This window comes from Myripristis murdjan, chromosome 12, assembly GCF_902150065.1.
Source record: "Myripristis murdjan chromosome 12, fMyrMur1.1, whole genome shotgun sequence".
NCBI lineage: Eukaryota > Metazoa > Chordata > Actinopteri > Holocentriformes > Holocentridae > Myripristis > Myripristis murdjan.
Window position 1 is genome coordinate 10,935,478 of NC_043991.1, and position 26,468 is coordinate 10,961,945.

General features: G+C 41.0%; 1 protein-coding gene across 3 annotated transcripts in view; it reads right to left on the reverse strand.

The window, feature by feature from the left end:
* The window catches only part of phf24 (PHD finger protein 24), a 39,326-nt gene extending 32,988 nt beyond the window's left edge, over positions 1–6,338 (reverse strand). For all 3 annotated transcript variants that reach the window (XM_030066012.1, XM_030066011.1, XM_030066010.1), the window contains exon 1: positions 5,814–6,338. The gene's annotated coding sequence lies outside the window, so the exon portion shown is untranslated. The remainder of the gene's footprint in view (positions 1–5,813) is intronic.
* Between the last annotated feature and the right edge of the window lie 20,130 nt (positions 6,339–26,468).

A 26,468-nucleotide genomic window follows, 5' to 3' on the forward strand; every position in this document is an offset into this window, starting at 1 on the left:
TCTTGAGCAGCAGATGATGGCTGAGTATCTCCTCGCTCTTCTCTTCTTCCAGCCTCTTAAAGTGCTACATCCTTGACAAGATCAAGTTGAGTCCCTCAGATGCAATTGGGGCTCAGAGGAGCTATAATCTTAGTTCTTCCACTGGAAGACAGTGAGCCCTAACCACACATAGCAAGAGCCTACCGTGCGTTCGTATGTTTGCCTTCCGTACCTTTATCTGGCCAGTTCTGCATGCCAGGACGTCTAGCAGCAAGTAAGCCATCAAGACACCCAACACTCTCAAATTGTTGGCTGCCGCAGCAGCCCAGCTGAGATATCTTGTCAAGATACTCCAGTATGTCCTAATCCTGAGCCTGTAGTTCTAACAGCTTCCTGCTTGCTGGCCAGCTGGAATGAGGGGGGCAGCAAAGACCTCTTTGAGAGGTGGCATACCAAGCCAGGAAACCTCTATGTGGCCCTCAAGTCTCAGAAAATCCGCCAATCCACCAACCTGGTCTGCAGTGGCTCTCCCCAGGATGCTTTGACACATTATCAATTGTCTGGGAGAGCAGGAGACAGCCAGACCAGATGAAGCCCATAAAACCCATCATGCAACTGGTTGACTGGTCAGGGTAGGATCTGTGGTGGCAACATGAGCCTGATATGCTCCACCGCCATTCTCATCACTGCTTGGAAGTTCTGCTTGACTGAAATCAGAGGGGGAATCCCTACACCAGACTGGCTCCCAACACCGAGGAGTTGCCCTCTTCCTGAAACTCCAGCAGCTCCACACTCATGGGGGGCTGGAGATCATTGCACTTCAGGTGAGGTAAAGAGAAAAGGATGCTGGCATGATTGGAGAGCCATTTCCTTTCTGTTTTCTACTCTATGACAGAGTGCTTTTTGTTTGTTTGTCTGCTTTTTTTTTTTTTTTTTTTTTTTTTTTAGAAACTTCTACCTGCTGTCACATCCACGGCCTGTTTCTGCCACACAAGTTTAGACGATGCTGCTCCAAAACAGCTCTCACATGGAGTGTAAGTACAGGAGACATGCTAATCAAAAGCAGATACAGGATGGCAAAGCGATAATTGCGGGGACTTAATTAGCCACTGAAGTGACCTTCGTACTCCAGCTCAGGTAATGACAGCCAGGATAGATGCCAGGGCTCGTGTGAGAGGACAGCTTGTACGCTGTTTTCTTCTCATCTTGAAATCAAGAAAAAGCAAGTTGGAAAGCTTGTGCATTCCTCAAGGCAAGGTGTGGTGTTAGCAATATATAGTTGATATATTTACTAGATGCTACCATATCAACTGGATCCTCAATTACTGTGCAGTGCAGATAATGAACCATGCCATTTTAAATGGGCTAGAGTCATCTGCAATAAACAAACTATTTAATGGACAACAAATTGATTACGCCTAATATTACACTGCATCAAGTCAAATCCAATAGTCAATAACATGAATAAAATTTCAAAATACACTGGCAAAGAAACTGTCAAATGATAAGAGGAAAGGACCTCTGGGTCATGATGACACACTGTTTTAATTATTCAATATTAGAGCTGACTTTTCCCATTTTTACTGTGCAATTAGTCTCTAATAAGACGTAACAAAATGGCACAGCTGGTTCGGACACTACAGAGCAAATAGACATGACCTTGAGGAAACATTTCTGACAGAACTGTTGGATCTGGATATAATAAGAGAAGGATACATTAGTAGTCATTTCAGCACACCAACCCATTTGTCGAGCAGTTTCAGCATTAAATCTCTATAGTGTCTTTGAATAGGAACTTACTTGTGTATAGGTATTCATTTGAGGAGCGACAGCAGAGGAAAGGGAGGATGCCAGAACAGCCTACACTTCGCACCACTCTGCATCCTCTAAAGACGGCTGGGAAAGAAGCTTCTGCAGATGAGAAAGCGTCTAAGCACGTAGAAGACCTTGTCATTTTGAGGTGAATGCATGCATGTTAAATAGCCTTATTTTTTTCCCTCTCTGTGGGCAAGTTGAATCTGACACAAATGGGTCAGTGCCTTGCTTTGATACCTTAGTTTATTATACGGAGCTGAGTAACCTGACACTTGATTGCCTTGCAAGTCTGAGAAGCTAAGGCTTTTCACCAGAAGCCTGTCAAAACGCTCAACACTTTGGCTGCATGACTGACATTACATCCGTGCAGCTCAACACCTGCATGCACTTTATGCTCGGAGGAGTGCACCGCTTCAGGATGTGTTTTTGTTTGTTTGTTGTGTTGTTTTAGGTTTTTTTTTTCGCCCATTGCAGGAACAAGATTCAACTGGGAACCAGCAGGAAAGTCATTTCTATTCTGTGAAGAGGACACGCTCATCTTTACCAGTCAAAGTGTAGACTTTATTCATTAACAGCAAAAAAAAAAAAAAAAAAAGGGAAGCCAGTAAGGCACAGCAGGCTTCCTTATCATTTACCCTCCATATTATATGCCAGGGCAACATGGGCTGAGGCGGAAGGGGCTCATCTCCCTCAGGCTCGGTGTTCACTCGGTTCCTACAGGAGCAGCTGCCTCTACTGCTCTGCTCTCCTGCCCAGACCCCTCTGAATGATTTAAATGCCCCTGGATAAAAAAAGATCTGGATGATGGAGAGGAAAACAGGGCCACTCCTTGGGGCAGAACCTGACATATATGGCAGTGGAAATCCTATTCTATCAAGCTGCACTGCGACAGAATATTCCCCGAATATGGTGAGGTGTATCAGCATTTCTGACACTTTTTGTAGCTGAAAATGTGCACCGCCAATCTAGGCTTTTAAACTCATATTCCATAGTGACAGTATATTAAGAGCACATGGAGAGTCATTCATTTAGTCAGTTTCCTAAATTTATCAAGCCACAAATATATTTTCCCTGCACATGATTCTAATGAACATTTGACCTTCTTAGATTCAATAATTTCAGCTCTTGATTTATGTGTCAGCAGTTAACCGTGACTAGGAAAGATGAAGCTCTGAGGAACATCTCAGTTTAATTAAATATTGATAATTTTGGAGGGAGGTGGCACCATGGCGCTCTTCAAATCCTTGCAATTTTTTCCGCTTCTCCTCTGAGTAACGCTCTTGTAGTCTGTCCACTCTTCACTCATCAGACACTTATCAGAGCCAGACCATGGCGGACAAACTTCCACAATGTCAACACAATAAACAATAGCAGTTTTTTTCCAACACTGGACTGGCATCCACTTGCACTTATGAAAGCATGTCAAATCAACTTGACATCTTGTGAATTTCATGCACCTTAGAAGGAAAAATATCAAGCAGGTCCCAGGATGCTGTGGATCTATTTTTGTCACGTAACATTGGCAAGGTCTGAGCATATTATGCTAAGACAAGGATTGAATCGTCAATTTGAATTAGAATCCAGCAATGTGTATTAGAGGCCAATCAGGACACCTTCAGCACTTTATTAGTATTCAGTCCTCTGCTGCCCAGGTGTCACCGTGGAAAGTTATTGGGATCTACAAGAGCTCATATAACAGCCATTCACCCGTTCAGAGAAAATAATCTCTCGCACCATACGAAGTATCAGTCTCAACACTCAACTCCAGACAACTCTGCAGTTGAAATGCATTCATCTCTAAGTGAGGGCCCCTCATATAAGCAAGGTATTTTCTCATAAGTGGGACCTTATAATTCAGCCGTCCAAGTGTTACAAAGGAAAATCGCCCGACCTTGCTTGTGCAACAACCATTTTTTTCCCCCTCCAGATAAACATAATCATTAGGTGACAGACTGTCATGCTCAACAAAGTGGCTGAAACAAGTGCATCCATAAAGAAGGACTTCTCACAAAGTCAGACATGTTCTCAAATCAAGGTGACTGGATTTGACTGTGCTGATGTAGTGGTGAACAAAAGAAATGGACCAGGGAAATGGCTATATCCACAAATACACAATTTTCAGACTATTACTCAAAAATAAACACAACTAGTAGGTCCGACAGAACAGCACTTGGATGCTTATTGACTTAATAATCACATTAAGTGTCAACTGTGGTCACACTGAGCATAGAAAGACCCTCTCTTCATTTCTCTTCATTGCACCAACCTGAAATTTACTGTATTTTGTTTTACATGTTTTACACATAATAAAGAGTTTTGGTTTGAAATGGACAGCAAATTACATCTGACTGTGAAAAAAAATGGAGGTTCACTGAGTTGGGGTGAGTTTACTTTCCACTACATTTGTGTGAGTGTGTTCCTGTATGATTCTCTTCTCAAAGCTGTTGGATGTCACTGGTATGTGCTGATTAGAATCCCAACCAGCCCTCCTTTTCATTCCTTGTTTCAGGGGGGAGAATCTGTGAATGGAAGCGCCACAAAGCATGCCTTTTCATGGGAACCAAACCCCCTTTAGCCAAAGATCTCATCCACGGACCAGAGAAGCAAAGACCTGGAACTAATTACACTAACGAGTTCACCCAGAGCCCCTGTAATAGCTAGTGAGCAGAATCATTAAAAAATATTTTAAAACGTGCAAATGTACATGGACATTAGACACACACCGTGAGAAATGAATCAAATTGCACAGCTGAAAGATGATTCTGTTACAGTCTCTGATCGATTCGCTGCGAAAGATACTGCCATTGTCTTCTGTGCATGAAACAACACTCTCCCTCTGGCAGGGCTGCTTGCCTCTTGTCACACCAACGTCTCTTCTCATCCTCGTGCTCTTACCTGAGCACAAGAGGCTCCCTGGAGTTCACCTACACAGATACCTCAACAAAGGCACATGGGGAGTTGAAATTCAGCCCATGAATGACAAAAAGATGGCTGAATGGGAAGGAATTGGGTAGGAATTTAAATCTAAATGCATCTTTAGACTGGAGACATCACGTTGGCATTCAGGCGCTGCCAGGCAGAGAGTCTGTGCCAGCCAATACTCTGAGAGAGTCTGACAATAACCACTGTGCAAGCAGCAGTGAAGCAGCAGGCTGCAGGGATCTGACACAGACTGAGGAGCAGGACTCAGTCCAAGGTTAACACCGCTGAGCCAGAACTAGGCTTGTTTGTGGACATATCAGGGCAGATGACAGCCTGAAGACATTTTAGGGTTGTAAACCATAACAGCTAAAGAGCAATAAAATAGAAGATACACAATCTATGGGTGGCACCAGCTAAACTACAATTTTTGAGTTGGCAAAGTGGATGTCACCATGCAAACAGTCAAACAGTGCAACTGGAAACAGACTGTGAGCAAACAATATCTGCTGCAGGGGAGAGCAGTACAGAGCCAACCAAAACTCATTCCTGTTATTAGTTGAATATCTTATTAACACAGCTTGCAGGTCCAGGAAAACAGCAGAATCGCGCTTTGTCACACGCTCTTTATCCTCCCAGTGACGTAAATACATCAACTTTGGTTCAAGGAGAGTCCAATTTGGACTTTTCACACTCCTTATATTTTGGGTTGGGAGCATTGTTAGGCTGTCAAACGAAGGGGGCACATTCAGCCCAAAACCACCAGGGATGGCATGGTAACTCCCGGTTTAACTCTCGTGTTTGATGACAAACGCGGCGCGCATCCACACCCATGTGGATGCTGACCTAAATCTCGAGGCTGTGTATCAACATACCCCGCAAATACTTGTTTCTCATGTGCGCATTTACTCGCCTGTCACTGGTGAGTCCGGCAAATTCACCTTCACGGAAAATTTGAGTCCCGTCACAGCACGTATGACCACAAAAAACATCAAACAAACTGAAGGATCTGGAGCACTGCATCCCACATGACAGTTTTCAGTTTGTTATGTAACATTTTGGGAGAGCAGTGAAAGAACAACCAACAGCATCGGACCTACCTTTAGGGTAAGGCTGGTATTCACCGCGACTTGGGACTTATCCTTTATGCTGCCTCAAACCCAGCTGTCCAGCATTGCAAGACTCCGCTTGAATGAAGTATGTGCGCCTTTTACTCGCCAGTCGGAGCCCGCAGAGAGATGACTGGTACAGAAATTTATTTTCAATCCTCCTACCCTCACGGTCCTACCCCCAAAAAAAAAATCACAGCAGGACGCACCGTCTCTCCCTGCTCCTATAGAGATTTCTTCAAGAGGCTTGGACAGCTCCAGTGCTGAAATCTTTTGTTGTTGTTGTGCTCTCTCTCTCTCTCTCTCTCTCTCTCTCTCTCTCTCTCTCTCTCTCTCTCCGTCTCTCTCTCTCTCTTTTCTCTCTTTCCTCCCTGGCTGGGCAACTCCCTAAGCATCCGAAGAGAGACAGCTTGCAGTTATAAGGCAAAAAATGAGAGCGCCCTTGGCAGCTGCTGTTGCCCGATGCGCACTCACAGACGGCCACTGTGAAGTTAAATCAAGGATTTATCACCATCATTGCACCCCCCCCTCCCCTCTCCTTCCCCCTCCCCTCTCGCAAGCCTCGTGAGTCAGTCGTGATCATTCAGGTTAATAACTTGTGGGCTACTCAATCTTGGACGGAAGCATCTTGATTGGCCAGCACCTAGTTCTCAAATAATGACGTTATCAGAGATACTTCTTCACCGACCAATAACTTTCCCCAGAAATTTAAAACGTAATATATAGGGCCCCTCTCGACATCGGAGGTGGTGTTTATGTCCCATTTGAATAGACAGAAAATTTGAGCGAATATGTGCATGAAGGAGCAGGCGCAGAAGCAAGAAGCGCAGTATAAAAAGAGAAGCTGTAATCGGATGAGGGGATCAGAAGAAATTGACTCTAATAGGGCAAAGTTGAAAATAAGGAGAGGGGTATCATCCTTTAAATTTCTCAGGATGTTATTGGGATTTTCATTTTCTATTTATTTATTTAGGGAATCATAATTTAAACCACTACCTCAATGGCTTCATGGACAGGTAAATATAATATATATGCAGAGTGACTGCAAAGAAAAATCATATAGTGTCATAAACCAGTTGCTGAAAGCTGTCTGTGCGATTATTATCTAGCAGCTGTGTGTTTTTTTTTATTTTTTTTTCTTTTTTTTTTTTAAATAATTATGAAGAGCTTTCAAAAGTTGAAGTTATGAGGATATTTTTTATTCATTCATTCATTTATTTATTTATTTTTATTCAGAAGAAAGTCTGAGGGGCTCACTGAATTGCTGTGCAAAGCAACCTTCCATTAAAGGCAAAGAGAGGTCATACTGACAGAATAATGTATCTAAATGTATGAGAACAATGGGATGAAAATGGAGAAAAAAGGTGTTTATTTTTCCATCTGCAAGTCATACTTTAAGAGTGTGTGGGTGTATAGCCTGAGGCAACATTTACATACTGAGCATCTCCCAGGCTGCTGCTTTAAAGGTCATAATTTGACAATGAAACTGCAGACATACACAGAAGAGACAAAACCAGCAATATTTCCTGACTGAGTGATGAAATAAGTTCAGTGAATATCAAGGCAAGACAATGCAAAGACTATATATCTGAAAAAGGGCAAACCCACCTTAGCACCTGCCGGTCCCACAAGGAGGAATCCAGAAAAGTAGCATTCTTGACTTTTTGCAGGCCTTTTTTATTGTACTCGTAATTTAAAAATATATTGGTATCATATGGGATTGCCCCCTGCCTCCCATTTCATTTATGAATCAGACTTTATGCATTACAAAAAGATCAAGAAAAAAAAAAAACACAAATGAAACCACAGGTGGCCCAGTGGAGTGAGAAAAGCATGAGGTCACTTTTAGCCAGAAGGACAGGGCCAAATAAGCTTTCACAGTGCAAGCCAGCCATAATGATGTTGTGCGACTGTGATTATACTACCAGTGCCAAAACCCATCAATAATATGACACAGCTCATGTGGTGACAGCATATTTTCAGACAGTGGTGCCTATAAAAAGCAGCATCCATATCAGCCTATATGTTTTATTCCAGCATACAATATGGAACTGCTTGTGTACATACATACAGTACATGCATACATATATGGAGGTACATGCGTACATGTACGTATATCAGATGAATATGCAAATACATACATATACATAAGTTGTGAGAATCCACAGAGGTAAAGTTGAGTGGGTATCATCACACCATTTTCAAATCCAGGTTCTCCAGTTCTTGTCCACAACAGCACGGTTTATGGTTAATGTATGAACAACTGTATGCACCATGTCCCACTGTGTGGTTCCCCAGCTTGCCTGTTCAAATGGATGAGTATGCATTATTGATGAGGAAGTAAATGCACACTGACCCATGGGTCTAAGGGTGGTTGGCCTCTTTTCTCAGCAGGAGGGAAGAGGAAGTTATGGTCAGCTATGCTATGTCACACGAGGAAATCCGACCCCTCACCTTCCTCCTGCTGACAAAGCTTCCCTGTAGTCACCTCTGCGCTGTACATCACAAATTAGACATAGATTTTTTTTTTTTTCTGTGGACTAACCTAATCTAACATGACAAATAATTGCAAATGCCTGCATCACTAGCTAAATCGTGCTGTTTTTTTTTTTGTTTTTTTTTTTTTTTTAGAATGTTTAGTGGAAAAATTAGTAGAAAAAAACAGGCATTTAAGCAAGTGTTTTATATTTAAATATCGTTAATGATCCTTTTCTTTAATGACCCAATTTCACTCTTTGCTCTGACAGTCTGAATTGAGATGTTTGATGACCTTCCACACAGAAAGGCCATCTGTCCTGCTGTGGTAGGTATTATTATCTGAAATGATGTTATAATGACAAAGCTTGCGTGCACTCTGAGGTCAGCACAAATGAGTCAGTCTTTAAGATGAGCGAACATGCAGGGGCGTTAATGCTCATTATTCTATAGACTTTTTTTTTTCTTTGACAGGAATGTGCTTTTTAATGAAGACAAATGACACAGGCAAAGCCATGCTTTAAGATGTTTTAAATAATGAAGGCTGTGAAATCAATAAACAGTCGTCTGTGTTCCCCTGACTGACTGGTTATGATGGCCGCACTGTCAACAGTTCATTCACAGGCCAGTTGCATTAGCATTCATCTGGATTTAAAGTTGGATTGCAGAGTACTCCAATCATTGCCTTTTTAGCATTGCAATACATTTCTTGTGTAATGAGGTTTTGGAATGAACAATGCACCTGGTAGGACCTCACCCATCTGTTCAAGTGAGCGGCGTCCTGATTCTGCTTTGCTGTTTGTGTTGTGTCATTCGCACTCTCTCGCTCATAAAGAAATTCCACTGTGGGATCACCAGCTACCGTTTCTGCATGTAATCTGACGAACTGCACCCAGGTGCAGCCGTTGCCATCTCACTAATCACAGCAACACAACCATGGATGCTGAAATTTCTACCATCCACAACATGGTATAAAATTGTAACAGTGACAGGAATACCAGAAGAGAATATACTGTGGAAAAATTAGTAGATCAAGCAGCCTGAAATATCCCTCTCCTGAGTCCAGCTGATGTGCACTGTTGAAATGCCAGAGCTAATTCTGAACTAAATCATGACGAATGTCAAACTGGAAACAAGCTTACACATGAAATGCATGTGCCGAAAAACAACTACCACAACTGGAATTATTAATCAGCATTTGCCACTAGTCCATCAGTGTTGTTATTAATTTGTGAACACTAAACGAGCCAGCATGCAACATTTGTTGTATGGTGCCTGTACTTGTGAAGTAATGTTATACACTGCTTATAACATTGCATCTCTGAATTTATGTCAAATTAGCTATTTTTTAAAAAAGAGAAAAATTTATTGTAGGTGACATTCCACACTGATAACTGGTTTCAAAAGGTTTTCATGCACCCTCCAATTCTCAAAGCTCAAAGCCAGGGATTCCACTTTGATCTGCAAGGGTCAGTCATACATACAGATGGACTATAGGATGAACTAGAGGTAGATATACTATAGTGAAAAAAACAGCTTTGCCCCAAATCAGGAGGAACTGTTTTGCTGCTACGCTACAACACACCAACAACATTCACAGTAGTGCAATTAATATGATAATGATAAGACAAAACCTGTAAAAAGGCCATTTAAAACTTGTTTATTAAGATATTTCACCCCTGCTGGAACAAAACAACCTCCTTAGTCGTTCAGTACACTGAGGCATCACAGGTCCTCTCCTGAATGAACTTCTAAGACCATTAAAAACAACATTTAATAGATGGCCTTCATGACAATCAGCAGCTTGGCCTTCATACGTTCCTAAAGCGTCATCTCAAGTGAATCTTTGTTCATGCAAATGACAGAGCCAGCCTTTTTTTTTTTTTTTTATCAGCTTATTTATTCTATTTCTGTCTTCCACTGTGATGCTGGATGGCTATAAGCTTTTCTTGTCAAGTCAAGATTATTTATGCAGCTGTTCATCACAAAAGTATGTCTCAAAGGACAGAGCTAAGATCTAACTACTCAAGAATCAATCAACCAATCACAAAGTAAATTAAATATATGTTTCTATTCTCTATCTCTCTCTCCATCTCCCTCTCTGTCTCTCTCTCTCTCTGTTTCCTGTAGTACATGTTTCCCGTATTGCATTTGTATTTTCCCTCAGCATTACCTCTGTCTTGCTGCTGTTGTCATTGCTCATTAGACTTGTAGAAAATCTTCATCTCAGCGTAACACGTACCCATGACCTCACAACCTCAGTCACTGTATCACAGCAGGATTATATTTCCTGCCCAATGCGGAGCTCCGAGCTCACGAGCCCTTGAGAACAGTGCGCTTTCACATGAAAGAGACGCTGAATATGTGATTGAATAACCAAAGAGATAAATGACATTTTATTCATTTTGGCCAAAGCCAGGAGAGACTGAACAATAGAGGGAAAGGTTGCACACTTCTGGAAGATGCTTAGGACGAGTACTCTGAGTCCTTTTCATGTCATACAGAACACACTGATAAAAGGAAACCTATCATTGATCCAGTCCGACCAATGAGTGTGTTTGCATGACCATTAATATTCTAAGCTCATTAAGAATACTTAATTATTTTATTTAGGAGTGTTGGAAGTTAATACTGTATCCCATTTAAGACAGCTGGGACAAGCTCATATCCCAGTTAAGATTCACATATGTGAAACACTTAATGTACTGTCTCCATGCTAATCTTCAGAATATGCTGTTACTTCATGTATGACCGGGTTCTGAGGATGCATTGAATGTGACATTAACTGAGATATGAACTGCCATTTGCAAAACTGTTTGCACTGTTTCATCATTCTCAGCTCTGATACATTTCCTTATCATGTATTCGTGACTGCATATGTGCTGACATTGTCAGTGGCATGTGCTTATCCTCATTATATATGCTTGCAGTGACCCAATTTCCACAGAGGGATCTCATCTCATCTCATCTCATTTCATCTCATTTTATCTCATCAGTTATTGTCTTATATGGCCTACCAGCACAGGTTCTTTTCAAAAGGTAATAATAGCCTACTGGGTTTGTGAAAAAAGTAACTAAAAATAAACAGAAACACAGATGGCTATGTTGTTAAAAGGTATTGCCTTTGCAAGAAAATGTCTAAAGATACTGCCCAGATTGCCTGGAAAAAAAAATGCTGGTATTTTATGTTTCTACCAAGCAAGGATACTTTGCAATGTCATCTTCATGTCATCTTAAAGTAGTATAAAGTTAGTGAAAAGTGTGGTGTTAGGAGGGAGGTGGCGCGGTGGACGGCACAATCAACAGGATTTTGCCTCTGCAGACTGGGGTTTGAGTCTTGTGGCAATCAAAAGCCATGATCGTTTTTAACTAACATTAACTAACTAATATTACCCAACGCCAGTGAATGCTTCGTAACGTTCACTGAGTTGAAATATGACCTCTACTTCAAACAGCAACCCATTAAATTCTTTAGTCATATGCTAGAAATTGTTTTGTAAGACATAGGGCTCTAGTTTCGCAGACCAGGCGAGGCGGGGGCGTAGCGCAGATGCGCTTCGCCAACGGGGTGTGGCCAGGCGGATTTTCCAAGTTTGGCACGCCGTTCTCGGTGGCGTAAGTACTCCGCCGTCCCTCCTACCGGCGCAAGGGAGGAGAGAAGGCGTGGAGTGGGTTTGACACAGCCGATTCACATGTAACCAATCAAATGAGCCCCTGTCCTTGCCTTTAAAATGCGCTGCGCGAAGGCGTAATGAAAGTTTACACAGCTGACATGGAGGTCTATTGCCGCAGGCGGAGCGGAGCTCAGGAGACCGGCGCAGAGCGGAGACCGGCGATCAGTGCGGACACGTCACCAAAACCTCACAGGCAGGCTTCCGGGATGTCAGGAACATGAACGATGCAATAAATACCGAAAAAAACACTATTCAATGCTACGATCACAATCAGCACATACATATATCTCCATATCAACTGTCCCGTCACAGCTGATGTCAGATCAAAGGAGATTGGCACCGTTTGTGCTGATTGTGAGGTTTTGGTGATGTGCGCCAGCCAGCCAAACTTCCACTGCGCCAGCCCCGCTCCGCCTTGCGCTGAAAGTAGACGTGGTTTCAGATGGCGAGCTTTTGGCGCACCTCGGCAAAGCCTTTTGGCACGAAACTGTCACTGCGCCAAGCCGAATCTGTCGGCACCTCCCCCCGCTGCGCCACCACTCCCATATCGGCGAACCTCCGCCTGCGAAACTTGGACACTGTCCGCCTCAGCCGTTTCGCCGGTCGAAACTAGCTCTGCGCGGGGTTCACCTCACTGCGCCACCCCGCGCTGCGCCGGGAAACTAGAGCCCTTAGTGTCAGTTTTCTCAATATCATTTCTGGTTGAAACTCTCTCTTTTCCTCATGTATCTTCAGTCCCTATGTTTACTTCTCATTAATTCAGCTCACATATGACTGAACAGAAAACAAATCAAAACAAAAAAGAAAAAGAAAAAGAAAAGAAAAGAAAAGAAAAGAATGTGAGAGACACAGAGGGTAAACATTCGTAGTGGCTCCAGTCAGCTTCCGAGTCATGTTAATAAAAGATAACTAAGGTGCATTTGGTTTGCTTTGAGAACATGATAAGGCATTATTTAAGCTGCATTACCTCAACATTTTATTCTGACCTGAAGACACAGGAGGAGCCCTGCTGGAAGAATCAGCACGAATACACGCTGTGGCTAAAACTCAGTGTTGTTTGATGCTCCAGCGTAATCAGATTAAAACTGTAAGATGACTTTATCATGTAACCAAATAATTTGTGTTATAAAGTGTTCAATAAAGATCAGGGCTTCACTATACTTGAAAACTATAACTCTGAATTGGTGTAACACTTAATTAGCATTCAGTGAAACATGCTTCACTCTGTTTAATCCTCTCCATGTTAAACAAAATCCTAGAGGGCTTTCTTGATATTAGTATTTAGGTAATGCAGACAACCATTTTTCCCCATGGTAGTCTGCATTACCTAAAGACTGACATCAAGCAAGACCTCCAGGATTTTGTCTCTTGTACTTTCACCTGCATCACTAAAGAATGAGCCATGAGCCGCTAGACTAGAGCCAGGCAGTGCTTCCTTCTCCCTTTGTAATTTATCTTTTCCATGTTTTCATGATGTATGATTCAAATGTATAGCAATCCTAAACATGGCTTCAAATGGTGTAGGTTGAAAGAGGCTGGTGATGCCTTAGCCAAGAGTGTTGCCAGGCAACTGATCAGCATTTCGACTGATTTAGGTTTGGTCCAAGTCAGAGCATTTTTGTTTTTCAAAGTTTAGAGTTTGAGGTTAAGACTTTTAAAAGCTCCACCATTATCCCACAGGGACCAGCTTGTCTTATAGGAGGAGCAGGACTGACTAACCCCATTCATGTCTGAATTAATGATCCATGTCTCGATTCAGTTTGTATTGGTGAACCTTCACTGTTATTCCCTGTTTATAAAAAAAATGATGACAGATGAGCTTGTCCTTCTCCTTCTCCTCTCTGACATCTGTCACCTGATGTATAGCTCCATAGAGAATAAATTGGAAAAGATATAAAAGGTTGCTGTGAAGGTGAGCAAGGTGATTCTCGGGCTATGAATAGACTTGCTGGTTAGAACTGATAGCTCTCTAGTGAGGATTGAAATTCATCTTGAGATAAAAGTTCAGTTAAGGATTTTGAGGCAACAGAGTTGATGCCCTGCTCCTTGCATGTTTACATATACAACTTTTACATTGCAAAAATTATTCATTTTGAAAATTTGGTTTAAATGAATGCTATTTCCCCTTAAAATTTGAAGAAATAAGCTTTTAATCCAGTTATCAGGAGATTGAATATGATCATTTGGATTATTTGTAGGTTTAGGAAGTTCATTTTCCTTTGCAATTTTCCATGTTCACAACTTATTTGAATGACATAAAGTCCCTGGTTGTTCAACTTGCATTTTATGTTTATATGTACAATGTAGCAACTTCACTCACAAAAAACCTATGGACCTCTTTGCAAAACTATTGAAAAGTCACCTTTCAACACTGCTGTGCAATTTGACTCTAGATAGATAACATTTGATACGAGAGGTGAGCCAGTTGAATTAATATGACTTTGTCTAGGGACGTTCACTCCCTAACAAAAGTGTGTGCATCCCAAGAGGAGGACAGCAGAGGCTGGGCAGTTCGTTCGCTGGGTCAGCTGGACTTGACTGACCGGAGAGTGGGCTGAACAGACAGCGAAAGGTCCCAAGCATTGAGCATCTATATTGGGCAGGCTAATATGAAGTTAAGTCTTCAACATTGACAGAAATATCTAATACAAAGTTGACACTAAATTGCATATTAACACTGGTTAGTCCAAATAAAATGTGACCTGGTGCTATATGAGTATTTTCCTTAAAAATCCACTGGCCTGTTTCAAGTGCTGTTCTCAACTGGGAGTGGTAGCTTTAATACTTTTGGACATTTTTTTAATAGCTGCATCCCTCCCATCCAGATTATGCACACCCTGTGGTATTAAACCAGCAGCAGATGAGTTCACCTGATTCAGATTGAGGTTGACTGGGCACTGGGACACAGTGGTGCTACTATGTGCTTTTTAATCCTGACTCAAGTGAAACCTAGAGAACAAAACACTGATGTGATAAGAGTTAAAGTCAGATGCCGTTGGCTTTAAAGGTCCAATATGCAACTTTTCGTCTTGAGGCAAACTGTATTCTTAGTCTTGCCCTCCTCCCCTTCAGACAAATAAAGTTCCTGTCACTCATGTTGACGAGCTGTTGAGCTTGTCTACCTTGAAATGTCATCCAGCCTGATGCTGAGCTAAGTGGCATACGTTAGGCCTTGATCAGACAGGACATGTGTTAGCCTCCTTTTTCTAATTGTTTTCAATGAGTCTGAAATGCTTTGCATGCTGTTTTTGTGCTGCAGACACTTTCTGTCTACCCGCTTGGGGCGCCTTGCTTTTTTGGAGGAACCCCCTGGTGCTTTTCGAAAGCTTGAAAATAGTGCTATTTCGATGTGCTCCAAGCAGAAAATGCTCCCTATGACATTAGCTCGTGTCATTAGCTAATGACTTGCATTAAAAATTGCAGTGAGAAAAAAAATGTTGAACTTTCAAAGTATTTTCAATGGGCCTTGTCTGCACACTTACGCAGAGAAGTGCTTTGGCTGACAGCTGACCGCGCCTGTAAAACACATGCATAAACAAATTACTCACACCCCAAAATGTCCCAAATATAACTGAAAAATGAATACACAGGATCACAAAACTTACATATGCTTATTATGTATATTATATTTTATATCGGATTCATTTATAGACGATTAAATGTGAATGAGCTGCATATTTTAGCTTTAAATTGAGTGTTAGTCCCCTTGAAGAATGCTCTCATCATGTCTCTCCTCTGGAGTAGCTTATCTCACACACACACACACATGCATGCACCCCTGAATGATATAGAATGAAGTGGTAATTGGATTTCTATACTCACACTGAAATCCGATAGACTGCCGCCAAATGGTAATCTCTTATCTACCTGCCCATCACCACAGAACATTATGACAAAGCAAAGATTAAGTACGCAGAGTAATCTGGCACAGCACTGCTTCTGGAGCACAGCTGGACTTTGTCACATAATGTAGTTCATTGTATGGCCTGTGGCTTATCTCCTGACTGAGCACGGTTGGTGTGATTTTATCCAGATGCTGCCTGCCAACTGGTGTTGTTTCCCTATAAATGAGAAGATCACCAAAACAGTTTCATCTCTACCAAATCAATAGACTGAGTCTGATGGATATGGCATTTCTTAGTTTGGCTTATCCCTGTTACATGTATATCTATATGTGTACATGTATTTTTTCAGTTGCTGATTGTAGTTAATCTGAGAGAGGTTTTCTTACAGGATTTCCTACTGACAAAAGCAGTGTCCTTGTCCCGAGATCTAGATTTTTCAGCAGATTTGACAAGGCCCATTATTCAGCATCACTCCTATGAGCTGACACAGTGGATCTGGCACCCACTCATTATGGACCACAAGCATCCATTAGAACCAAGGCAGGGAGGGCTGAGCACAATGGGTGACAGCTTGAGCTTTTGAATTTAATTAAATGTGTCACAGGTTTCTGCCTATTTATGGCCCTGATGAAGTCATAGGGATGGAATTGTGTGAGTCTTATGAGCACAGCAAGCAATGTACCTAATTTATCTCCCACGGTGAGCACAGAGCTACGTATTAAAAAAAAAAAAAAAAAAAAAAAAAAAAAGTCACAGAGTCACAGAGCACATACCACGTCATACTGAGGCTAAGCCACAGAAGCCTGGGTTCAAATCCTGCCGAGACCCTTTGCTGCATGTCATCCCTTCACTCTGCCCTGTCCTTCCTGTCTCTCTCCTCTGTGACTGTCTAATAAAGCAGAAATGTCCTCCAAAATAATCAGATTGTTAGGAACAGACTGTTAGACAGAAGATAAGGGTAACATAAATACAAGCTTTGCAGGCTACACTCCTGTGAACTCCTGATAAAATATCATCACAATCATAGGCCCACCACAATAATTGTAATCCTGAAAAGAAATAGGACTCAATCCAAGGATTTGTACAAGACATTTCTCTCGGTTAAGACTCTGAAGTCAATATTTGTGGAGACAACCAGCTTCATCGCAAAGCATCCCAAAGTCACAGGCCGAGTCGCAAATCTGTGATTCATCAAATTGCACCATGACGAGCTTCTCCACTGACACTAGGTGTGGAGCAAACTTTGTGGATTTATATTTGGTTTCGGGGGTTTTTACAAACAAAAATTCACTTTAAATGCCTGTCTCAACTGGAAAATGTACAAATCTTAGAAAGGAATACATATTTAGGCATAATGCAAGCTTTTCTCTGTGATTACAAATAGTTCTGTCCTAAAACTTACAGGATCAAAACTGTGTCTGAGGTCATGTTTTCTCTTTGATATTATGCAACACAGTAAGTCTGATACTAAAATATCTTCTGCTTTATCTATTTTTGCCTCTTTCAAATGCAGACAAAAATTGAAATAATATCCTTAGGGCAACAAAGTGCCAAAAGCAATTATACTCCCAAGTAAACAGTTATGAATAATTTAAGAGGCTAAATTTAAGGTGTGGTTACTCTTCAGACCAAAATGGAACAGGACTGGACCTACTTAAGACCACACTCAGATGAAAATAATGTATACACATATATACAATAATGTAACACTATTCCAAGAATAGTTAATATTAATACTTGGCATCAATGTATCAATATAATACTGTGTTGATTTTTTTTTTTTTATCCCCTAACAGTAATCCATATTTGTTTAAATTTTCCTCTTTTCTTCAAGGTTTGACAGATGAACATTGTTGCCTAGGAAATCAATAACTTATCCCTTTCGCTTCCCCTCCCTGTATGAAATCTAGTTTTACCTGGCTTGGCCTGGATTTTTACACATTTGAAGGCTGTAAGCTTTTGAAAAGCTTTCTTTTGTATTTTGAAAATGGATCAGCATTGTGAAAAATCAAAAGCCACTAGATGCATTCATCATCCTGCATTAATCAAAGTCGCAAGTCAGACAGAATGGACCAAAGATGAAAATTAAAGTGATAATGAGACAGTGAGCCGCTTTTTAGATGTTTTGTTTTGTTTGCAATCGAGAAATTTAGAAAGAATATCTAAATATGCATTTAATCAAGCCAGATTTCTGAATTCATTCACTATCAGCAGTCACAATAAGTACATATGCTCTTTTCATGTATTGTAGTCTCACATTGTTCATGTATATATGTAGATATAGATATAGATATAAATATAGATATAGATATAGATATAGATATAGATGTATGATGCATTTAGGACTAGTGACTCTGGAAATCATGCTGACAAAAACATCAGCGATGCCGTGAAGCCAATGCTTAGCTGTTGGCAGAAATACAGAGAAAATCAGTTTTGAAGATCAGTTTGAAATGCTACATGTAAAAGGTGTGAGGACAGTGCATGACGATAGTCTGTGGAGACATTTATCTGCTTGACTTCAACAGCGTCTCCTGTTCACACGAGAAGAAGAAATGTAGTTTGAGTGGTGGCTACCAAGGTAACCTACTTCTGTGGCTAAGGGCTTTTAAAAGATCTGGCAGAGTTAATTAATTAGACATGAAGTGACAGAGTGAAACAGAGGCAACATCTGAGACCACCGGAGACAGTGGCAGGAGTCGGGTTCAGCTCCTAATTTGAACACAGAGAAGCACGGTAGGAGGAGGATTCAGCCGAAAGCTTTGAGTGAGCCTTTTTTCATTTGTTTACTTAGTCAGGACTATTGCATCAGAATCATATGCACATTTCTTCAACACGTCTAAAGCCAGATAATAATGAAAGGAAAAAACATTAGCTGTGCATATGAGAACCACCTCCCCACCCCTTTGTTGCAAGACAGTCACCAAGATATCAGAACTAGATAGTGTTTACAATACGAATGACAGTCCATATTTCCATGGCAGCAGCCCAACAGTGCATTTTAGCACAATTTAATATTTGATAGGACCCCTTCCTGTAATGGAAACCCCGTGTTTCAAAGGATCCTGATGGGGGAACATCACAACAGGCAGGATGCGGTCAGCAGTCTGGATGTTGCAACATCAAAGCACCAAGAAATTCCTCTCGAACAAAAACACGGGAAACAGAGAAACTAACCCCAAGTCCTCTACAAGAGACAACATGTAGATATTTTGACTGTGAGGGTCAAACCTGCCTCTTTGGAAATCCAAAAAATGGATATTTTCTATGTTTTACAGCCCAAAAAAGAATGGTGTAGACAGTCAGCCACTTGAATGAAGTCATCATCTAGGTGTTTGCTTTACAGAGCTTAATTTAAACAATGCTTTATTTACTCAAGTCAAAAGCGCCCCATGGGCAATGTGTGCGCATCTAATGCATATCAAATAGCCATCATTCAGTGTTCAGAGAATTATCATACACAAAACATAATTGGACTTCTTTACAGCCGAAGAAGGGAGGATCCGACAACCCATTTAGAAAAATTGATGGAAAACAGACAGCTCCAGGCAAAACACTGCGTTGCAATGATCTAATTACTTTCTTCCGCACATCCTCCACAATTACAGTACAGCTGCCTCCCCAAATCACTGGGTATGTTAATAAGTAAAATATCTCTTGCTACGACTGAATGACACCGATACAAACAGAGATCGGTTGAGCAGGTTGGCTAGTTAGAGCTCAGGGTGAAGGTGCTCCCTCAGCAATCAGTTTTTGCAACTCGCATTTTTACTTTTAATATATTTATATTTCGTTTTTTGCACTTCTATCTCATTTTTTATTACTCTGTAAGCGTTTGCTTTATATCTAATTATTTAACTTGTTGTTTGTGCCACTATCAGGGTTTCCTCAATAGGTGTAGATGTGCTGAAGTACAGTCATTTTTAAGTATAAGGGCATAAAGTTCTATTATTGTCTTTATTTCTCACTGTTTTTACTGGATCTGTTGATCTGATCTTATGATGATCTTATGTGTAAAGCACATTGTATTATGAATTGTATGTATGAAATGTGCTCCATAAATAGAACTTCCATCTAGAAAATTGTAGCATGAAACCTTTTTTTTTTTTTTTCTTGTTACTTGAAAAGCTAAAATAAATATTTCCAAAATCTACTGTTTGGATATCAGTAATGGTTTATTTACAACGCTTAATGTCTGACCAAATTGTCAGATGACCTTTTAAAGTCCAAAGTTGGGTCACAACTCGTTTTAATGTAATACTTGTTCCAAGAAGTGGGACTCTGACACAAGCATAACCGAAATAATCCATGAGGACAACACCCTGCCATTACACCCAAACAACCGGGCGCCTCACCATTCCAGCTAGGATGCTCTGATGTACTTGAGTAAGAAAGGGGCGCTCAGCTTGCATGCATAATTGATTGAGTCACCGGGTTAGATTAAAGATGGATATGCTGTTGTGCGCAATGAGAGGCGGAAAAAACGTTTCCCTTTGGCCTTGCCCTAATGTGGAAGGAAATGGACTGCCACTTATCGCAGATGCACTGTTATGGATGTCTTGTTTGTTGGTTGAGCCGGTCCTGACTGCAGCCAAAATGGATACACAACGCTCATCACAGAGAAAACGGGAGTGAGACAGCGGGGTCGAAAGGTTAAGAGGGAGTATTTATGGATAAGGCTGTGTGTGCGCAGGTGAACACAGAGGACCGGAGCATAATTGATCAAGAGGATTGCATGAGTGGCTGTACCTGTGCGCTCACTGAATCCAACACTCAAGGGCAGAGCAGCAAAATCTTTGGGGTTATTTTCTCTCATCAAGTAAACATATTTACCTCACAGACCTGTGCCAGGAGTGTCTCTTTTTTTCAGCAAACCATTGTCCACAATATGACTTATTCCCGCCCCCACCCCCCCAATTGCAACTTTTTAGAAAAATCATTGCTGGGAGGTATAAATCTTTAAGCAGTAATCATAATAAAAGATGACAGAAGGAGAGTTCTTGTAGTTTTTTTTCTGCTTTCTGTAGTTGCTGTCACTTTCATTTACAAGAAAAAAAATAGCTGTCACATTACTTACTTTGATGAATACTAGGAATAGCATCAATAATGGTATTTTATGCTCTGTATGGAGCAGTCAGCTTCTATGGCTCACCACTTCAAACTGCCAGCAGAGACAGAGGGTCTGCTTTTTTTCCCCCTCACATATGGTACTGTGTGATACTTTGGATCCATACAAATGAATGACTGTTTGGATTGTATGGTGAGCATCTATACAGCAACACAGAACGGTTCATCTCCCTCTGCTTTGTGTTTTTGGTCCTTACAGTTTGATTCTGAGTTTTAGTGAAGCTGCTTTATTGCTGCACTGCGTAATCTGTCATCTTCTGTGCCCACCACCTCCATACAAGCTGTCTGTATAGCTCTGTATTATGGATGGTGGAGCCAAGTTAGCTAGACAGCTACATTTTTTTTTCCTTTATGTCTTCCATCATTTATTTTTCCCTTTATTTTTCAGCCACGGCCGCTTATGTGTAGTGGGTGGCTACCGAGACAGCAAAGACAAAGGGAACAGATGAAATTGTTATGTTAGGAATCCATTTTGGTATTGCATCGTAGACATTCAGTGTAAATAGTGAAAGTCAAAAAAATGACTGCAACCATCAAAGGGAAGTGGGCTTCTGCTGAAATTAGGAATTATCTTACCTTCCATTCACAAAGTAAATGGAAAAACTGTTTTATTTTGTTTTTTAAAAGAAGAAGTCTTATGAGCTTTGATGAATTTTGGATCACACACTTTTTCAAAATATATACACCATGTCGATGAAACCCTTCCAGTATACCCTGCTAACAAACATGGGCATTGTGCAAGAGTGGTGGTCATACATTAGCACCTGTTGGCTGGAAGAGACGCAAACTGGGAAAAGGACAGGCGGCTCCAGCACGACGCCACACACACCTGAAGTTTTATGAGCTTGTTAGCTGGAGTTCACTAAAGGAAAAGGCCTTTATTACACGGCTGGCTGCAGCAGGCAGGATACCACACGGACAATGATGCATGCTATCTGGTGGAAGCTTTTATCCAAAGCCCCTTCCAGTGAATACAACAGTGCCATTAGCACATACTGGGCTCTCTGGCTTTTAACTGCAAAGGCACTCAAGTGAATACAAGTTGTCAGTGTGTTACTTATTTTCCCCCATGTGAGTGTGCACCAGAGAGGATGCAAACAAATAGACAGATGTGTCACAGGGAGTCAGGCTTTCTTTTTGCCTGTTGTTTTTCACAGTAAAACCCCATGGACATAGTAGAGAATGGCAGAGAATGCATAGCACCTCCTAGTGGTTCATGGAACAATCACAAAATTAATATTGCAGCATGCAGGGCCTTGTGATATACTGGATTTACCATGAATCTTTGTAAAGCAAGAATCAGTGTCTTATATGCGTCTAGCACAAGAGAACCAAAAATACCTTCCTCCATGCAGCACAGCAACGGCTGATGGGAGCAGCCCCTCCCTACATCTCTGAATATTAGATGATTCATCCTCCAGCCTACTGTATAGTTTCATGAAATGTTGTGAAATGAGATGTCTTCAAATGCAAATGACATCCTCCATGCATGAAAAGTGAAAGAAATTTTTAACAGGATTATATAGATGAGATCTGATGAACAGGCAGCACTTTGAAATGGAAAACAAAGATGCTGAGATCACGATGATGAATGCTTGTACCTCCTTCAAGTCTGGTGACTTTGATTCCTGATCTAATGCAAAGAATTTCTTATTTATTTATTTATTTATTTATTTTCTTGAGTTAAAAGGCTTACTTTTTTGGATTCATGTATAAAAAATTAGAGGTATGCACGTATTTATGTGATTGTATGTGCTGTTTTGTTGTAGTTATGCATCGTTGGTTATGTATTGTTATGTTTTGTTCTATGTTGTTGGATATGTGTGGTTTTATTGTAAGTTTATATATTGTCTTTGTTGACATTTTATATTGTTAAATATATGTTGTTTTGTGTTCTATAATAAAAAGTAAAAAAAAAAAAGAATTTTTCAATTGTGAGTGAAGTTATATTTTTTTATCCAAAGCTATTCTTATATTTACCTGTGCCCAAAACAGCAAATAACTTCAGCTATTGTGTATTTGCCACATCTCAAGCATTAGTCTTTCATATGGTGAACCCTTAGACTCTGTCTGTATGTGCTGTATGCAAGTTTTTGAGGCTGTTGTCCAGAAATACTGTATGTAAGTTAAGGTAAGTTAAGTTGTAATTTTAACTCATTTGGTGTGCATGTGAATACGGACCTAGTCAGTTACGGATGACAGAGTTTATAGTCATCACTGTTTTGTTGGTAATGGGCAGCCCAGTCTCACATCAAAACATGTCATAGCTGCGCTGGTCCACCAGAGGAAACCGTCAGTGTTGCATTTTCGCCTAGACATGAAAAGTACATGTTTGTATGAAGATGCAGGGAGTATAGAACGACCAAGTCTACAATAGGCGGTAGATGGCTCAATCAACAAGATTTTCACTCAGGATCACCCAGTTCAGGTCGAAGCCAGACCAGTTTCTTGCTAACATTAATGTTGCAGATATTTGCCTGTTAATGAAAATCAATCATGACCTTTCCCTAACCTTAACCATGTAATTTCGGTGCCTTAGCCTAACCACGACTCCCTTGTTTCCCCATGTAAAACTAAAGTTACTTTGCTAATGTCAACCATGATCTTTCCCTAACCTTAACCAAGTGGTTTTGTTGGCTTAAGATACTGTCACATGATGCAGACCAATAGAAAAGAATCGGGAGAAACATGTAGACGTGTCATAATTTTAGAGGTGTTATTGTGAAACCAAAACATTCTGCACTGTGGACCAACGTAGCTATTACGCTTTTGATTTTGATGTATGAGCTGGTTTTAATAGGCTAGGTAGTTCACCACTCAGGGATGTAGAAGGCTGAGTCAATCCAAAAAACTCTAGTTTAAAACACAATCCGATTTGAAAAGTTCCTATGAAAGTCCAGTGAAGATGACAGGCTGGTGACAGCTCCCAGGAACAGACAGCATGGAATAAGAGCTGATGGACTCTTCTTTCCTGTCGGGAAGTGACCAAACTGAGCTGAGGTGGTGGGGAGATGATTGCAGAAAGGTTGTTCAGTGGCCAAGACGAGCAGACAGATTATTCTTTTTTTCTTTTTAGACATGTTGTAAAATGATCTATCAGTAATAAAACATCAAAACTAAAATTCCTATTTGAGTTTATCTGAAAAATGATAGGAAATTACCATTGGCGTGTTGCACACTTTCATTGTAATGTGCGCTGGCAGTAAAATGATGAAAACCAATAGAAACCTTTCAAACCACTGACAAGAATGTTTCAGTGTTGAAATATTCATGAAGGACAAAGTAACTCCTTTTTATATATCACATCAAGAGTCATATTCTGTGCAATTTCCCATCATCTGAACTATTTCACAGTGAAATAATAAAAAAAAAAGTAACACTCCAATAAATCTTACAAATCAAGACCTTTGTGTCATCCAGCACTAGTCACTGTTCACCAGTTGAAAAAATGCCTTCAATGTAACCAACATGTGTGTTTCAGTATGGCAAACTGTTCCAACATTACTTACATAACACAGCGGACTACTCCCACGATGCATATGAGAAATATTATACAAACTCAGAGCCAATCAAATTCAAACCCTCTGCTCTGTAAGGTCTTGTTATCCCACTTTCTACAACATCCTCATGGCGTGAGCTAGTATTCATGAGGCTAATTCCTTCGTGACATGCCAGAAAATGTTGAGGTCAAGCTGTCTCTTGAAGAGGGGGGTATTCAGAGCCAACCTGAAAAAACAGGGATTCAGACCAGAAAGAGAAAAAGTGTATGATCATAATTTCAAACATCACAGGAGAGGAGGAATGCTTCTGGCCGTCCTGAGACATTAAAGCTAGTTCATCTGGCCAAGGTCTATATATCCACTTTATTTTGTCAAGTTTAGCCCGTCCTAATGACACAATTCCAGTTTCACAGTCTAGCCTTGCTGAAACCCTTATTGAATTTACCATCGCACAGTGTAGTACTTATATTTTTGCCCAAAGCTCATTAGCTCCCTGCCTTTTCCATAATAACTGGAAATCTTCCTCCAGGCTTTCTGTCACATTTGCATCCTCTGACACTCCCTCCACCTCAGATTCTGCTTCTGCCTAACTTGTTGCCCCTCCCCCAGTGACTCGCTCTCTCTCCCTGTGTGTGTGGTGGTTGAGTGGAGACAGGTGTGTCGGAGTCAGAGCAGGACACCACCAGCTGACACCTGTATATATCAAATTCAGCCACAAACACACTGCCAGATCGTAGTTTCACTTAGTTAGCCTATGCCTCCAGCCTGTCTTGCTTTTATTCTGTTCGTTTGCTTCTTGCCTGCAACCCCTACCTGAACCTGTGTTCCCTCTCATTTGCAGTCCTGCCTGCTCCGACCCCTGTCTCCCACTCATCTTGCATCGTTTGCCCCGCTCACCCCTGGACTCTGCTCAGAAAAGCTCCCTGCTGCTTAGATCCTCTGCTCTGCTCTGCACCCAGCGCTCTGGACCTCACCTGGCTCAGCAAAACCATCCCCACTGCCTTCAAATAATTACTTTTGCATCAGTCCTGTGTCCAGTGTATCTGTGCTTGCCCTTGAGCTCACCTGCTCAGCATTGTAACACTTCTGTTTTGTGTGAAGGAGAGAGCCTGGGAACAATGTTAGTAACAAGCAGGTGGTTAATGTTTAAATTCCCCTGGACATTGTGCAAGGCTGAAACCTGATCAAACAGATAAATACTGTGAGCCAGACAATCAGTCATGAAATGATTGAAGGGCAAGAATCAAGTGCACATGCTGTACAGTCCCATATCATCCAGTTAGTTGCTGTACTTGTACTCAGTGGAGACGTTGACCTCACTTAGCTGCAGCTTTCAGCATGGGGGTGTTTTTGTGTTACTTTCAACAACTTGAACTTATTCGTCACTTTCAGTGGAAACTCATTTAACAAATAATTTAAGCATTATCAGGACATCTGTAAGTCAGCGATGCCAACAAAAAGCTCCAATCATTTCTCAGCCTCTTTGTGCATGCTCATTTAGACCTGTGTTTTTTGCATTCTTATGTGTAAAAACTATTTTCCAAAAACACTCTGGTATGTACTGGATTTGTTGCCCCAGACAACAGAAATAAAGCTTAATTTTCATGGACCATAACAGTGTGAACAGGGTCTGTGTTTGATGACTGAGTGATTTGATAGATCTGAATCTGACTCTTGATTAACCCCGATTTTGTAACATTGGAAAGAGATTATGAAACCAAATAAACTTTTCCTGTGTTTTTTTCAAACAGTCTTTTATCATCCAGTCCACATTTTCTTGGCTTGTTTTCATCCAACTGACAAAAATGCAGTATCCAAGACAAATTCAGATGTCTTTTGCTAAAAAAGCTGTCCCTAATTTAGCAGGCTGGTATCAGTGGTGGGATAATCTGAGAAACCCACAAGCCTTGATGATTGGGAAAAACATGAGGGTACAGGAAATGGTGAAAGGTCAAGGGGGGCGAGTAGACACCTCACTTTACCAACAAGAAACCAACCAGAGACAGATGGAACAAAGCTTTGTGT